General features: G+C 38.0%; 1 long non-coding RNA gene across 1 annotated transcript; it reads left to right on the top strand.

Annotated features, from left to right (window-relative positions):
• Positions 1–2,437: 2,437 nt before the first annotated feature.
• Positions 2,438–9,178, top strand: LOC309798089. The gene is made up of 3 exons (XR_014292945.1): positions 2,438–2,513; positions 7,362–7,415; positions 8,361–9,178. It is a non-coding gene; the product is annotated as an uncharacterized lncRNA (long non-coding RNA).
• The last annotated feature ends 7,309 nt before the right edge of the window (positions 9,179–16,487 follow it).

Here is a 16,487-nt window from a genome sequence, read left to right on the forward strand (position 1 = left end):
GCGGCTACCGCGCTTATTTGAAAAGTTTGAAAAAATTTAGATTTGGTTTCATTTTTTTGGAATGTTTTGCTTCATTTGTAATAGATTTACATTACACTTGGAATGGTAGAGTAAAGTTGTTTTTATTGGTATGTAGACTTCCCAATTCCCTTACTATATTAATGAAGAAATTATAGTCTGTTATCGAAAATACAGTTTCGTTACGGAAGTGTTAATAATGATTACTGAACAAATTGCATAATATACTTAATTTTTCAAATAGTGGAATAACATTGAAGTTCGCAACTTATTTATTTTCATTTTCCAATATAATATAGTGCTTGACAGTTGCAATAAGCCGGAACTCTTAACATTTTATAGTTCTCTCGCACAGTTCGACAAGATCTACAATATTTTTTTTAAATCGTCGCGCAATATCGAATAAATAAACTGTAGGAGACAGTATTATTGACATTCATAATCATAATGAATGCTTTCCTAAGCACAAATCAACAATTAAGAAGCGGTGGAAACTGCCTGCTGGCGGTCATAGGGATTTTATAGTGACGTGTTGATTTCTATCCATTTCTAGCTGGTTATCATGTTTTTCATTTCACGAATAGATGTGTAAAAGATATGTACGTGTTGTTTTCTTGATTTCGCTGATATAAAAGTAAACCGTCATCTCAGTGGTCTCAAATGAGTTCTCTACCTCGTAAATATACTCTCGCTCAACTTGGTGCTCCTCGTAGGTTTTTTGGAATTCAAAAATTCATATTTATCATTTTGAAATTTCCATATCGATTACTCAGAAATAATATATCGATTTTCTTAATGGTTTCTCTATTGTGTTTGAGTTTTACTGTTCCGTTAATGTTAGTGGATTTTTAACGTTTAATCTGGATGACCGTTGCTAGAGTCAGTATGCATTCCAAATATATTTTTTTATTTGTTGTTCTCTTTAATATCTTCAGACACTTCCAAAATGTCTAGCATTGCGGATGATGAAGAGATAGTGGAAGACAGATTCGATGATCAGAGTTTCGACGATGCCCCGCTTTCAGATCGTGAATCAAACTGTGAGTTTGCACTAGAATTGTTGTATACTAATTAACGAGGTACTAGTAGAATTTCCTCTGCAATCTGCCATGTCGTGATGTCATTGTGTAATACTTTTTTTTTAATTTAGTTGATGAAAAGGAATTGCATGAATATGACAATGTTCAACAATCCGTTGACGAAAGGACCAACGAACCGACAAACCCTTCTGTTTCATCTTCAGGAGTCGTACAAACGAGCACTCCTATTTGTGTGTTACTGCATTTTCATATTAATTCTATAGCCATCCACTGCATATTCACTCTTTTACATATATATATATATATATATATATATATACGTATGCACACGTACATACATGTGTATATACATATATATATGCATATATGTACATATATGTGTATATATACATATATATGTTTTTCAGCCTTAATAGCCAAAGCTACATCTCGACATCATGATCTTGCTAAAGAATTCCATGGTATATCTCTGATCCTGCCTGAAGGTAACTTACATGGAAAAATTGGCTTTAGTTCGGGTTCCTTTTATGTGTATAGAGTTGTTTTTTCTTTTTAGCTTCATCTACACTTGATGAGCACTCTGTTGCGGAAACCACGGGATCGCTTCATTTAAGTATAAGGACAATTCAAGAGGTTTTAAAGGTATACCTTTGATCCTAACGAAGAGTGTATCTTCGAATAATCAAAAATTCTGAAACGAGTATTTATTGTCTTAACTTAAGCAAGAAGTATATTTAAAAGTGACTATTACACATAAGTTAGGTTAGTAAATTCTTGCGAAACATTGATAACCCTGGCATGAAAAACAGCATAGTTTTTCTCAGTTATTTATTCGTTAAAAAAGAGATCGCGGTGTTTGAGTTCTTGGAAGAACGGTGGAATTATCTCTAATGTCGAATCTTTTAACCCGTTTATGAAAATGTTTCTTATTAGTCGGACACCTTTCCAGAATTAAAACGAAAAATTTTTCAGAAACAACCCTCTGGTGCTTCCACAGAATCGTTAATGAAGGTGTTGGAAGAGCATAGAAAAAGTCGAGTGAAGCCACGAAAAGCTCATAATCACCTTTTTGCGCCTCCGGTTTCATATATGTCAGTGCATATATCTTAATTAGTAAAAAATGGTGCATTCACACTGCTCTATTTAAGTAAACCATCATTGCCGTGTACCTCGCGTAATCTCTCTTCCACTAAATCATGTAGCAGTGGTGGAATCATGGTAGGAGCTGTCTTTTATAGTTGCCGCAATAACATTGCGCAATATATTTGTAGTTTAGGCTGGATTCGCTGTGGCTGAAAATGCTTTGGTAGGTTAAGTTTCAAGTGTTTCTGTAAAGGCTGTCTTCCTGATTTATTTTCAAGGCTAACATATTCTGTTCAGGATAAAACTACAGATATGAATAAGACAATTGTTCCTGACAATGAAATGGTTTCAAAGGTTTCTGCCACATTGACGGTTGTTCTTTGACTTTATTTTGCTATCGTTCTATTTAGCATGATTCATTTTCCTTTCAGCTCTTTATTTTGCTCGCCCACCCACTACTTTTTTATTGCTCTTCTCCATATATTTAATCTATACAGCTTCCCGATGCAGACGTTATATCACGCGTCGCCTGAGAAGCTTATTTTGTACAAATTAAAGTTTGCAAAATTTTTTTGCAAACGGGTTAGTTCTTTTCGCGATGGAACTGTTCTAAGAAGAAGGAAACTAAGAGTACCAGCTTATTATTATGATTCCATATGTTTTATCATTGAAGACATTAGAGATACTCGACTCTATCGTAACAACTCGTATAACCTAAACGTTTTGCCATCAACTTTTGAACCTTTTGGTATACCATTTATATATATACTTGTGGAGTTTGTATATATGTATATATACATACAAACAAACATATATACAAACATATATACATATAACATTTATATATTTATAATACATATACATATATATAACCTCAGGAGGGGCTGGTGTAGAGCAGTGATTAGAGGTGAATTTGCAATATGCACTGTATCGAACAAAGGTTCGATCCCTTCATCTAAGGTCACCATGCCTTCATCTCTCCGTGGATGACGAGTTGGTTAAAACTTGTTTGGAAGGATAAAAGCACTAACTTGAAACATAATTGGGCCACCTTTGGCTAGTGTATAGGCCAGATACGCATTCAATCATTCCTATGATGGTTGATGGAATCGACCACATGCCACTTCCTTCATGGTCTAATCAAAGCCGAATAGTTAATCCTTTACCTAAGGAGCTTCTACTCACCAATTTGAAAACTCTTTGAGCTTGTGCAATCTTTCCAGCGTCCTAGAGAGGTTTTCAAACAGGAAATTTTCTCTACTGAAGCAAAGTTAGCAATTCGCATATTGTTTAGAAGACATTTTAAAAGTCTCCAGTTCTACTTTCATTGTAAGCTAAGTAAGACAGATTTTCAAATTTATCTCTTGATGGGATTTGGGATTCAAGAGGATGGAATACATAAGCGAAGTTTGGAATTCCTCTTAATAGTGTTAACAGTTGTTATGTGAAGGCACAGTCTAATAAATATGTTCATCTCTTCAAAAGATGTTGGTACCCTCGATTCTGATTCGTCGCCTGCCCAAGCCATTTTACTTTCACAACGAGATATTAGAAGTACTCCAAAAATTCTTAAAGTTCTGTTCATTCTCCCAGAAGCTGCAGTCCATTGCAAAATCTGTTCTCGATAATCCAAGTGTCGTGATGCGTCATATTGCTCCACCACTGAAGTCATCTTTGTCCTTCTATGTACCTCTCTTTACTTTCTTCGCATATGAGAAACACTGGATGTTTCTGTGGCTTATGAATTGTATTTTTTACACTCGTTGAACAATTCGAAAAAGTTCAGTTCTCTTCGGCCGACATAACACAAGCGTTTATTTGAACATACAATTTAACATCCAGTTCAACTGTATCACCTGTATTCCCGTTGATCTTCGATTGAATCAAGCGGGCGCCAGTAATTCCTCCATCTGTCCCTGTCGCGTGCAAGAGTGGTCCAAAGGGTTCTGCTCGCTCTAGGGACACGTTGAGCATCATACCATTCGTTCAGCGTGTTTGTAAAGAACTCTGAAGAATCGGGTCGGTGGTCTTCCTGTTGTGCGCTTGACATCCCGAGGAATCCAATCCGTGGCGGCTCTTGTCCATCGGTTGCCATTTCGTCGCATCACGTGCCCGGCCCACCTTATTTTTGACATTTTGGCGTAAAGGACGGCGTCTCTAATTTTCGATCGTTGACGTAGGTCCGAGCTTCGTATTCCCTCTCTCACTTGCGTGACACGCGACACTCCTAGCATCGCCCTTTCGCTGAGTGTTCTTTCATCCTGCCTACGTAGCGATCAGGTCTCTGATGCGTATGTTAATGCAGGAAGCATCGTTGAGTCAAAAATGTGGGCACGGAGTCGAGTGTTCTTCATCCTCTTCACTACATCCTCGATGCTCTTAAAAGCTCCCTAAGCTGCTCTCTTCCTCCTGCTCAGCTATGGAGCTACGTCATTCATCATGTTGAGTTCTCGAGTTCTTCTAGGTACACATAACTGTTGCATTCGGAGATATTTGTTCCGTTGAGCTTAAATGGGGCCTTTGAGACCGATCCGTTTTCATGAATACCGTTTTCGTCATGTATAGTCGAAGACCAATACTTCCACATACTCGGTCAATGTCGGCAAGCATTCGTTCCGCCTGACTGATGTTTGATGTTATAAGGACGATATCATCAGCAAAGCGAAGATGGTGTAGTTGCCGACCATCATTTTTCACTCTTTCATTGTCCTATTCCAATTTTCGCATAACGGCTTCGAGGCTCGATGTGAAAAGTTTTGGCGACATTGTGTCGCCTTGTCGAACACCCCTCTTTACGTTCATTTTAATTGCGTTGTAAAATGGCGATACGGTATTCTATTCGTGAAATTCTTCTATAGCTCACGAAGGAGTGGTGTTTGGGTAGCGACGCCCTGGTTTCCCAGAGCTTCTATAACCGCTTCTGTCTCAACGGAGTCAAAGGCTTTCCTCAAGTCGATGAAAGTGAGACAGAGCGGTCTTTTATACTCTCGTGATAGTTCGATGAGCCTCGTTATTGTGTGTATGTGGTCTATCGTACTGAATCCTTTTCGGAACCCTGCTTCCTCGCATGGCTGTACCTCGTCCAATGTTCTGTCCATCCTGTTGAGAATGACTCTAGTAAAGAGTTTATTTACGACGGACAGCAGGCAGATTGGGCGATAGTTGCCAATGTCGTGGAGGTCTCCCTTTTTCTACAACAACACGGTTTTGCTGGTCTTCCATTGTTTGGAACCTTGCATTCTGACAGGTAGCCTGTGAAGAGACGAGCCAGTGCATTTGCACACCCAAATCGGTTATGCAAAATCTTCGGTTTACTATGATGTGGTCTATTTCACTATGGTACTCTCCATTGGGGGATTCCCACGTCCAGCGTTGAGAGAGGGGCTTTTGGAACTGTGAGTTACCATGGATTGTCTTGGTCGTCATGATAAACTCGGATAGCCTCTCTCCCTGTTCGGTCCAATCTTAGCGTTGAAGTCGCCAATTATGACTTTGAAGGAGGTATGATCTTCTCTGTAGAACTTCTCCAAGTCCATATAAAACGCTTCGACCTCATCTTCGTCGTAGCTTGAGGTAGCTGCGTAGACGACGTAGATAATTAGAGCCGGCATAGGCCCACATCTCTTCAACCTTAACCGTCCGATTCGGGTTGTTAGTTGTTTAAACGATTCGATGTTCATGGCCAAACTCGTGTTGACGAGGACACCAACGCCTCCAACTCCTCTATTGTCGCATGTTCCAAGGAAGAGTTCTTTTCCAGGATCATAAACGGCGTTAAAGGAATGATGTCTCCTCGTCTCAGCCAGTCCGATGTCGTCGTATCTGATCTTTCTGGCCTGCATCAGCAAGTCCTCAACAGCGGACTCAGATGCAAGCGATCTTGCGTTGTAGGTACAGATCGTCACCTTAGTCCTATCACATTTAGGTAGCCCAGATAGCCCTGAGATTGTAGCAGCCTCTCCGTACTCGTCCTACCCAACGCTGCCTTATCGGGGGCTCTTTCGTGGTCAGGGGAATGACTCTCATTTATTTTACTCTGTTTGGCATCTTTTGTACCCACGGGGTAGCTTGCCGGGCTCTAACCATGGGGGCTGAATATACTAATAAGTAGCTTGCCAGTCTTTCCCAGAGTTCATTGGAGGTGAGTGGACAGGACTCCTAACCGCCTCCCATGTACTTCCTAGTCACTTGCTTGCAGGCTTTTGGCCGAATTGACTTGTAGAATACAATTTGCACTGCCAGATCTGCGCAGCAGAAAAAGAGTGTTCATCCCTTTGATCCACCTGCTGCTCTGGGAAGCACAAGGTCGCTTTTGGTTCGCGTTTGACCCCCTATCCGCCACCTGGGGACGCGCCACGTAGCCTCACGACTAACCGGCTCGAGATCCATCAGTGAGGAAAAACCTCAGTGAGTGGAAATCCGTGGAACATCCAGTTATTACCAGCAATTGGTTGTTTTTCATTTGAAATCTCTTTTAAGAATCATAGTTGTAGTACTGAATTTATAAGAGGGTAGAGTTTTTGGCGTTGGTCAATAACTTTGGGATTTACAATCTATTACGCTGAGCCTCGAACAGGTAAAATATTTGCCCTATACGATCTTGCGTGGCCTACCGATGTTTCCAGGTAATGTTTTTTTTTGGAACCACTTTCCTGATCTCAAAGGATGGAGAGTTCGGTTTGTTTGGAGCGCGAGATCGAGCCAAGCCTCGTTTATTATAAGGTTCCTAGGCGATAAATACTTTTCTTTAAAGTGGATAGTTGTAAATGTTGTATAAAATTGGAGAAATATACTACATGTGTTGCAAAATCGACCGCCAAAGGCGACAGCAACGCATTTCAATAGAAACATGGAAAACTAAATAGATAAGCCAAATTGTAGAGCCGAATACACAAATAAGGGGCGGGCTATTGCGAAACTACAGTGAAAATCATGAGTCACATATTATTCGTTGCGTGAGAGATGAGAAATTATACGTTGTTCCATGGGCTTGACACAAAAATTTAGACGTTGTACACGTTGTCTTAGGTGGGTTAAAAAAGAGATTAGATCAAGACGAACTGGAAATATATCTGGCTAAAAATTCACCTCTCAAAATGCTTTACATGGTGAAGACTCTACTCCGAAGCGAATGGTACCGCCAACATTCATTTGAATATTATTTCCTTCTCGGTTTCTCTTTGATTTTCTTTTTTTTATTTCCTAATGTATACATTTTAGAAAATGGATCATGGTGCTGCTTGTAATCAAGGGAAGGTTTCATGCGAGGGAGAGGTGCGTTGTGAGGCGGTTTTTTTGCTTTTATGATTTTAATAGTTCCTCTTTCTCTTACAATATTCGTTCCTGGTGGTGATCCTTTTCGAGCATCGCGACGTTTGCGTGTGTTATTCTATAAAATACAAACGTACAAATCTTTTGAAGTTGCAACTACAACTGGGTGGCTTAAGCCACAATCATTATTGTCAGCCATCCCAATGTTCACCTTAAAGCTCTCTTGCATCTTATTCTGTCTCTCTGATATCTTTCTGGGCCATTTATAATGAATAGAAGAATGATTGTAAAGTTGCATTCAAACCCCGTATACAATCCATTTTCCATCCTTGGATTAGGGTTATAAGGCAACGAAAGCAATAAAGGGAAAGCTAGGCAAGTAGGATCTAATTAGCAAGCACTCTATGTATAATAAGTAAACAATTAGTATTTGTGTATAAATTTTTGTGTTCGCTCTCATCAACTTCCGTGCTGTTGTTTGCTTGTTTATTAGCTATTCAAGCTGTTTTTCATACATATTTTGCTAATTGTACGCATATCTCTATGATGACACTTCACTCCGTTAGCTGCATAGTACTATATGTTGCGTCCTATTGCTGTTTGTGAGTAAATGTAAGCCAAAACCAACTATGTATTTTTTATGATCAGAGATATAATTCCTATATCTGTTGTGCTGGGATGGTTTGCACACAACATACATTAGTCATAATCATTCTTGATTCTGTGTATACTGGTTGATTCTATGATTGGGAAGAAGTGGTGAGACACTTCAGAGCTTGAAGAAGTAAGTCCACGTATACTCTTCAAATGTCGGTAAGGCAACTAATAGGTTTGCTAAGTTCCCCAGAGAGCGGCTCGTAGCTGTTTTTGGTCGTTATTCACTTCTTTCGTATGCCCCATACAACCTAATGACGTGCGAGTGAATGAAGTTGACGAATATATCTTTAGTTGAGCTCTCGACCGCATTCCTCTGCAAGATCATCTAGCTCTTTATCTACAAACGCTATGGTTCCATGCTTTTCACAACTGACTTCTAATCCGACGCGGAGGTTTTTTTTCACTTACCAATAAGAATTTTATGACAGCTTTATTTTCTGAAAATTGAGATTTAGGTCTGTGCTTTATATCCCTCAACTCGAAGTAGCGTTCGGTTTCGTAGCTATTGGAGATACAGCTGTTTCGAACGTTGATGTTACCAATCGTACAGATACCTCTCTTCAAATAAGGGCGAAGCTCAGTCATTCTGGACCACCTTTTACTGTACACTAGTTATTTTCTAAAATCTTTCCTATCACTATTCAATGCTCTAATGAAGAACGACCATATTGGTTGCAGCTCTTGGACAGCCAAATCTTACTTCTGGATGCACGTCGTACTGTTCCGCTTCGAATTGAATTTTCCCCGTCTCAGAATGCTCGATTCTATACAAATCTTCTGATTGCGGTGGAGGGAGGAGGTGGACCTCAAGTGAACTATAGGGTATTCTTTTTTTTCTTATAAGCTTTTATTTATAGATAATGTTTCATTGTTTCTTTTCTTTTCTTAAATCTTTGTTGTGTAACTTCAATGGTGTTAATTTCATTTTTATGGTTACTTTCAGCTGAAATAAACTCTTAATTTTTCTTTCTACTTTTCTAATACACTTCTACATAAAGTATTATTTCTTTTAAGATGCCGGTTCGAGGACTGGGTGGAGCTGCAGTTGTTACAGTGAAGGCCAGAGATGACCTACGTATTTCACGAAATGGAACTTATATCTTACAGTCTTCTCACGAATCAACTTTCTCATTTTCGTTGACAAACTCAGGAAACCGGTTTGTTACTAACAACCGTTGTTGATTCAGAAGCTATTGGAAGAGCATTGTATGTGATTATATCTTATATGATTCATTATAAAACTTGAACTTTTAGACGAGCGTTTTCCCGTGTAGTCGTTTTATGCACTACAGAATCTGGCGCTCTGGAACACATTCCTGCTGATATTCTTCCAGCTCCTGGAATTGTGATAGATCGTGGTGACTCTAAGGAAAGGATATTCACTGTTATTTATTTTGCTTACGTCTTGTTTTTATTTTCATTTAAATGTCCTCTGTAGTAACACATTTAGATATGTGGTCGTAAACAAAATTCACTTAAAACTTATAATTATGATTTTATCCTGAAGAAAAATTTATCGTAACGCTCATCTAACTTTTCAAAAAATTTTGAGGCGCTTAATATCGCCTACAGTTATTTTAGCCTTTTTAAGCTGGTTTCCATACGTCTCCATTCTCCCATATCTTCAATGAACTCAATTGTCTCTACTGCGTCAACAGCAGTAGGCGTTTTTGCATACCTGTATTTCTGTACTCCCTTTTGATTTCGAAACTTATTAGATCCATTTAAAGTAGTTTTGTTGTAGCAACAGCGAACAGCTACTGAGCTTCAAGTGATGGTATATTGGGGAGAAGAACGCACTCGTCAACGACTAAGATGGTTGATTTACTTTCTCCTCATTCTTCTTTTTTGAGACATGAATATGGTGTTTTCATATCCTTACGTTTCACTATTTTTACTTTCTTAAAGGTATCTCTGTCATTTCAGAATAGTTTTGTACATATTTCTTACTTGTATTTTTTATAGCTCACGAAGTTTTAGTTTCGAGAAATTGAAAGACATTTCACATCTGTGTGAAGGGATTCGTTTTACGGATGCTTTTCTTGGTGAAGAGTTATCATTCTGCCCTCCTGAAGAACATCCCATTACCAAAGAGGACGTGCGACTTTTCGATCAGAAGCTGAGGATGTCTACTATATATGTGAGTCGGTAATTTTTCGCAATGTCTGGTTTTCATAGCTGTATTATTTGTAGGTTTGCTCCCAGCTAGTTCGCCTAAGGCAATCATTGGCCTCGAGCTATTCAACATCGCTTGAGAGGAGCCTTCAACCAGAAGACACTTTTCACGAGAAATCTACTTACAAAGTAGCTGTTCCTGACCAAACGCTGCAATAGATGGGATCAAATCTTATATTTAACTAGAGATTTTCTAATTTCTTATTTCGATCTCTGGATCTCTTTCACGATGTATGGTTAGAGGGTGATATAAAAGCTGTGTTTTTGTGATACATTTCGTTCCAACGCTGGAAATGCGTTTAATGTAATGTCATATTTGAAAAAAGTGAATTCAAGAGGCAAATGATGCTGTCGACATACTCTTATGGTCCTGAATACGGCCTGGATGTGGTCCATACAACAGGTTTCATGACGGAATCCTGATTGCTGTTGTTGTGACTCAAAGTTCACGATATGCAGAAGAGGGTAATCTTCGTGTAAAAATTGTAGAGAACACTCAACAAGCGTATCGGAGAGTACTGATGAAGAATTCTTTTGCAACCTAAGGAGGAGGAGCGTGCGCGAGATCGACTATCTAGGATCCTTTCCTTTGAAAGTAAGACGTCATATGGCTTGTGGCTTTCAACCAGAAAGAATTTTGTAATGATTTTATTTGGCAATCAATGACGGAGTCACTGACCTATCTGTGAATAAATGAATAAAGATAGGTAGAGTCTCATGTGTAGATGGAAACGAATAACGCAGAAAATTATAAAATAGTTCTACAATTCTCAATTGATCTCAAAAAGAATCCTGAATGGTTACAATACACTACTTTCGTGGAGTGTTGCTATAGTTGAAAGTGTTCAAATGGCATTTGCAATACACCTGATTTAAATACTAATGGTGCGCGTGTAGCGTAGTAGTTAGAGGTGGCCTGCAATACGCTTTCCAACAATCCTTGGTTCGATCCCGTACCCAGGCACACTAAACCTTCCATTCCGCTGGAATCGGTATATTGGTACCAGACTTGGTTGAGAGGATAAACACACTGACGTGATAGATCGGTAGGCCACCGAAAGTCATTTTATTGGCAAATATATGCATTTATTAATCTCTACAATGCTTGATGAAGTCGAATGCATAGCGCGAGACTGATCAGCACTGATTGATTGTCCTTTATTTTTCAAATAATAACAAAAACCACAACAATCTATCGTACTTGGCAAGAAAACGGAAATATCGATGAAAAAAAAAACATAAAAAAACCAAAGTGTGCATAGGATGAGACCGATGTCAAATAATATTGTGGTTTAATGAAACGAAGAAAAAACTCGAAAGAATCTAAAATGCCCAACTAATTTATGTGTGTAGGGTGGATACATATTAGAAAGGTATTTCTTCGCGATTCTTTTTATCCGTTTGCTAGCCTTAATAAAAGAACTAATTTACGTGGAAATTGTTTTGAAATTAGCAACATTGTCGCTTTTTAGATCCATGTTATATGGCTTTGGACAATTAGATCAAATTTGCCACACATTTTAAAAAGGGCAACCAGAAACAGTCAATTATTTTGTACAAAAATCCTCGACAAAATCTGGTACCTGTAACGCTGTAGATTCTCGACTAATAGATTTACGTAACCCTCACATACGAATCATTTCACATCGGATCTCTGGCTAACCGATTACCATTTTTTCGCAGGAATCTCGAAAGCTACTACTACTAAGAAGTCTTTAAAAACTAGACCGCTGCTGAAAACGTTTTCAGGAAAATCGTCGATTTCAAGACGTCAAAATGCTATGCGAACAAAAGAAAAGTGTCTCATTGGTAGAATTAGTAGATTCCAACTGTTCCTTTTTTCAGAGTAGCCATGTTGTGTTTGATCAGGATTATATCATTTTAAAAGTAAATTATGACCTTTATAAATAAATCGTCTACAATCCATCGTTATTTTATCACCTGAGATTGTTTTCATGAGAGCAGCGATTTGAATCTTCCGATTTGTTAACAGACGAACTGCTCGACAACAATGTTACAAACCAAATTCAAGGTTTAAGGGCTTCGTTGGTCTGGTGCCGCATTGAACCAGTAAGGTTATTATGTTGTTAAATGGTTAGGAAAGTGTAATCTTCTGCAATTTACTAAAGAGACATCTGGGTAAAAATATGAAGGATATTGATACTTATACTACTTCATAATTGAAAATTAAACAATTGTTGTTCAACCCTTAAGTAGTCGCCAGTTATGCGGATTTGAAGAAGCCAATTGGTCCTGAACAAGTCTGGTACCAATTCTCCAACCCGACTCCGGAGGGATGATAGGCTTAATGGTCCTCGTGTATGATCGAACCAATACTTTCTTTTGCTGAACAGTATCACTTCTAATGTGTTATCAATTCCTAATTTTAATAGTACTCTATGAAATTTAATGAATAAATTGAATGGATTCTGCTGCCTAGAATATAGCTTTTCGGTTCGCTTCCTTAACACAAAAACGCCATGTGTACCAAAATCGGTATACACCCCTTGAAAGATTCCCAGAGGTTTTCTTACCGCACTTCTTGAAATCACTAGAAAAGAAAATTCGACGTAAATCGTATGTCCGGAATAGCTCTTCGAAAACTGTTCTCTCTCCTAATAATTTATAAAAAACCTCCATTTAGAGCAGCTCAATTTGGGACAAGAGTGTATTGCTTTTTAAGAGAATATACACTACAGATTATGGCCAATGAGAAAACGCAGATATTCCCTTGTTTAGACATTGAGGTTCATTACCTTAGGACAGCTTTTCACTATGATGTAATAATAAATCAGTAATGATAAATGTTCTAACTTACTGTGTTTCTTTTCACGACAGTGAAATTATTGGAAATAATTTGGATACATAACAGCATCATTGCAGTTCTTTGAGAATTCTTCTTCAGACTGTTCAGACATTAGGGGTGAGAAGATTTTCTGTTTGGAAACAATTATTAATTCTTATTACCACCAATTTTTATTGCTGGTTTAGACCCTTACTGTTCGAGAACATACATATATGCGATATTATAATACAGCCCATAAGATAGGTCCTTCTATGCAGTAAGTCCTCAGCCAAAGGAATACTTGTATACCAACACTATCGGTGTACAAATGCCTTCTCTTATTTAGAAATTCGTACATAAAGTACATCATTATGGAATGCACTACATCTGCACTAAAATTCAGTACATCCTGAATAACTTGTGAATTCTGAAGAACTTGGTTTTGTTCTTGGATCTCTTATGTGAGATGTACTGGTAGAAAGCTGTCACAATGAATTGTCACATTGTCATACGTCAGCAAAATGGAGATTTGCCATCGGACATCCAAATCACTTTCTTGACATAAAAGGCCAATGACACAATGAGATGGCATGATGAATGTTTTAAAGTGAAATAAGCTTAAAATGAAAAGTACACACACCTTAGAAAAGTTACTAGTACTTTCCTACTTTGGTAGTTCACTTTTTACAGATAAATAACTGGTGTTATTAAAAATTTTGCATCGTCCATGTAATGTATGTGTAAAACATGTAATGTATAATATTTTGTATTTGTATTACATTATTTTATTTATTTATATTTATTTATTATATTATTTTGCATTTGCCCTCAGGGCAGAGACGGTGATTGCATGATCTCAGGTACAGTGTACCTGATTTCTTGCAAACTTGCGGAGACGAATATATTGGCGAAACGGGAAGACCTCTTTGTGTCCGCATAGAAGAACACCTAGATGGAAAATTTAAAAGCAAAACGAGTACTCCACTAGGCACGCATAGGACACAAAGACACAACGGAGAGGATTTTGATGTTAAGGTTAATATTCTTGAGCAAGAAACTAGCATATCGACACGCAAAGTTCTTGAGGCATTTTGGATTAATTTCAAAAACTCAAACATGAACCGCAAGGAAGAGTGCCTCCTAATCACATGTGATTTCGCACAATATATCAGGTTGATCTTCTAGTCTGAGAAAGGGGCACTCTAGAAGGAAGTATACCTCATTCCTCTTCCGCAGACACAACCTAGCGGTTGGTCGAAGGCAGAGAAGTGGTGAGTATTCGATGTTATTTACGCGGTTAGGACTTGGTTTTTGAGTTTCTCTGTTTGAGTTATTGACGTGTTTGGCTTGGTAGATCGCTGTCAGTCGACCTTTCCAGGCTCTGAAGAAGGCGATACGGCCGAAACGTCAGCCTCATAATAAACTTAACAACCTCGTGCTCGTTCAAAGAAGAAGAATCAAGAAGTATAATTCCACAGTAAAAAATCGCTATCTCATGGAAAAACAATGACCATAAAAGGCGAAATCACTTTTTATTATACCAGAAACAATAAAATATCATCTGGTTGCCTCCTTTATGTACTAATTTTTTAAATCAAAACCTTTGTGTCACATGAAAATCTCTGCAGTCGTCATTCGGACTTTTAATCCTTGGCATAAAGCATTTAGGATTACTCGCTTCCTTCAAAAGGTTGTTTTTTAAAGCCATCTTACATTTAACGTGCACTTATCTTAGCTAGGGAGAGTGTCACAAAAACTAACATATTTCACGTTTTCTACTCTTGCTCTTCTTTTTTTTTTAAAATGCGACGTGGTAAATGGATATACCTTATTTTTTATACTTAGTTTTCTAAGTATTGCTTATTTGTCCAAAATAATATTCCTTTTTGAAATTAAAAATAAGTGATCGAATATAAAAGAGTGATTTTTACATAAACGAATATAAAGAGTAAAGTGACGACACGGAGTATACAGTTCATATTCATTGGCATCAATGGATTCAAACTGTGAAAATCGAAAATTTCAGGGTTTACCATGTTATCTACACATGTCTATTCACTATGACCAGTCAACATCCGAAAACAGCATTCGATTTCCTCACCTACAATTGGACCATCCAACACTTGAAGAAATCAGCATCGAGCGGGTGAAAAGCGTCGAGAAAGCGTGCAAGAGACTTTTTCGAGTGCCTTCGGATTTAATGTAGTAATCATGTCGAGTGCCAAATATAGTTTAGTTTTCAAGCTGATATTTCCTTAAATATACCCCATTAAGAGATGCCATTAAGACACCATTTTGATACTGTGCTGGATTAGTGTTTTACTTAATTTGGGGTCAAAATTTAAAGATGAAAATTTGCCTAGATTTAAACACACCTATAATTTTGAATTTCATTTTTAACTACCTATTTCTGTTAATCGGTAGTGTTATTATCAATCGAAATAACCGCTAAGACACTGAGATATTTGCAAAACTTCGGGGCGGTGCGAACTTCCAACCAGATGATTGCCCTTTCCGGGGGGTCACCAGTTATCCATTACACCATCCGTGCCCCTCCCTTTGCCTTTCTCTCAGCGTGCTTTATTTTACTATACACCTATAACTGTTCCAAAGCAGCATTCCGTATATGTGAAGCTAGATTTAACATAAATATTGCTTACCAGCACTTCTTTCCGCTGTATACTTTTTCGTCAAAGAATGATAGCCAATAGAATAAATCTACTCACAAAGGTCTGAACTATTCGCACTTTTAACGTTAGCTTTCTTTCAACCTATCCTCAATAACGGATACTTCGCCGATCATGTTCGTATTTTAGCAATAAATATCCGATTTTGAGCAGAAAATTGAACACCACTACAACATCGTTAAAAAAATTAACTTTATCGGCCAAAGTGAAAGCCTTAATAAGTACTGAATTTTTTTTTAAACTGTACAAGTTTAGACATTCCATCCACGCAGAAGATAAGATTTTTTAGTCTGAAGTCGTCAAAGGCCTGTTTGGTCGCTTCTGAATTGATGTTTAGTGCGAATGAAGTTGTCCAGGATTTTGAAGTGGCAGTAATCCGTAATTCCCACTTTAAATTAGTAAACATGTCCAACTCCAACATGTCCTTCTACACTACCACTTGCAATTCGCGCTGCTAATAATTATGTAGTAGAAACCGTCTTTACCGATCTTTCATCAACATCCTATATTCCAATTTTTAGTACATTATAGCGACTTCTGCACACTAATTCTTGCCGTAGTAATTTTCCCAGGATTTTATGCGTTATGATTTCATGTGCTCAATAACATCCATGACAAGTGGCCGCAAAATTCTTCGAGCGTAATTTCGCACAAATGTGTTTCAGGGTTTTCTTCATGTGTCTTTTCTCTTGGTCATCATAAGGGTAGCTGCGATCCTTGTAATCCTCAAGCTGCTTTTCTCCATCAATAAACATTCCGAAACGAACGTTG

The sequence above is a fragment of the Mesoplodon mirus genome, assembly GCF_964341445.2.
Source record: "Mesoplodon mirus genome assembly, contig: HAP1_SCAFFOLD_1610, whole genome shotgun sequence".
In the NCBI taxonomy this organism is placed as follows: domain Eukaryota; kingdom Metazoa; phylum Chordata; class Mammalia; order Artiodactyla; family Ziphiidae; genus Mesoplodon; species Mesoplodon mirus.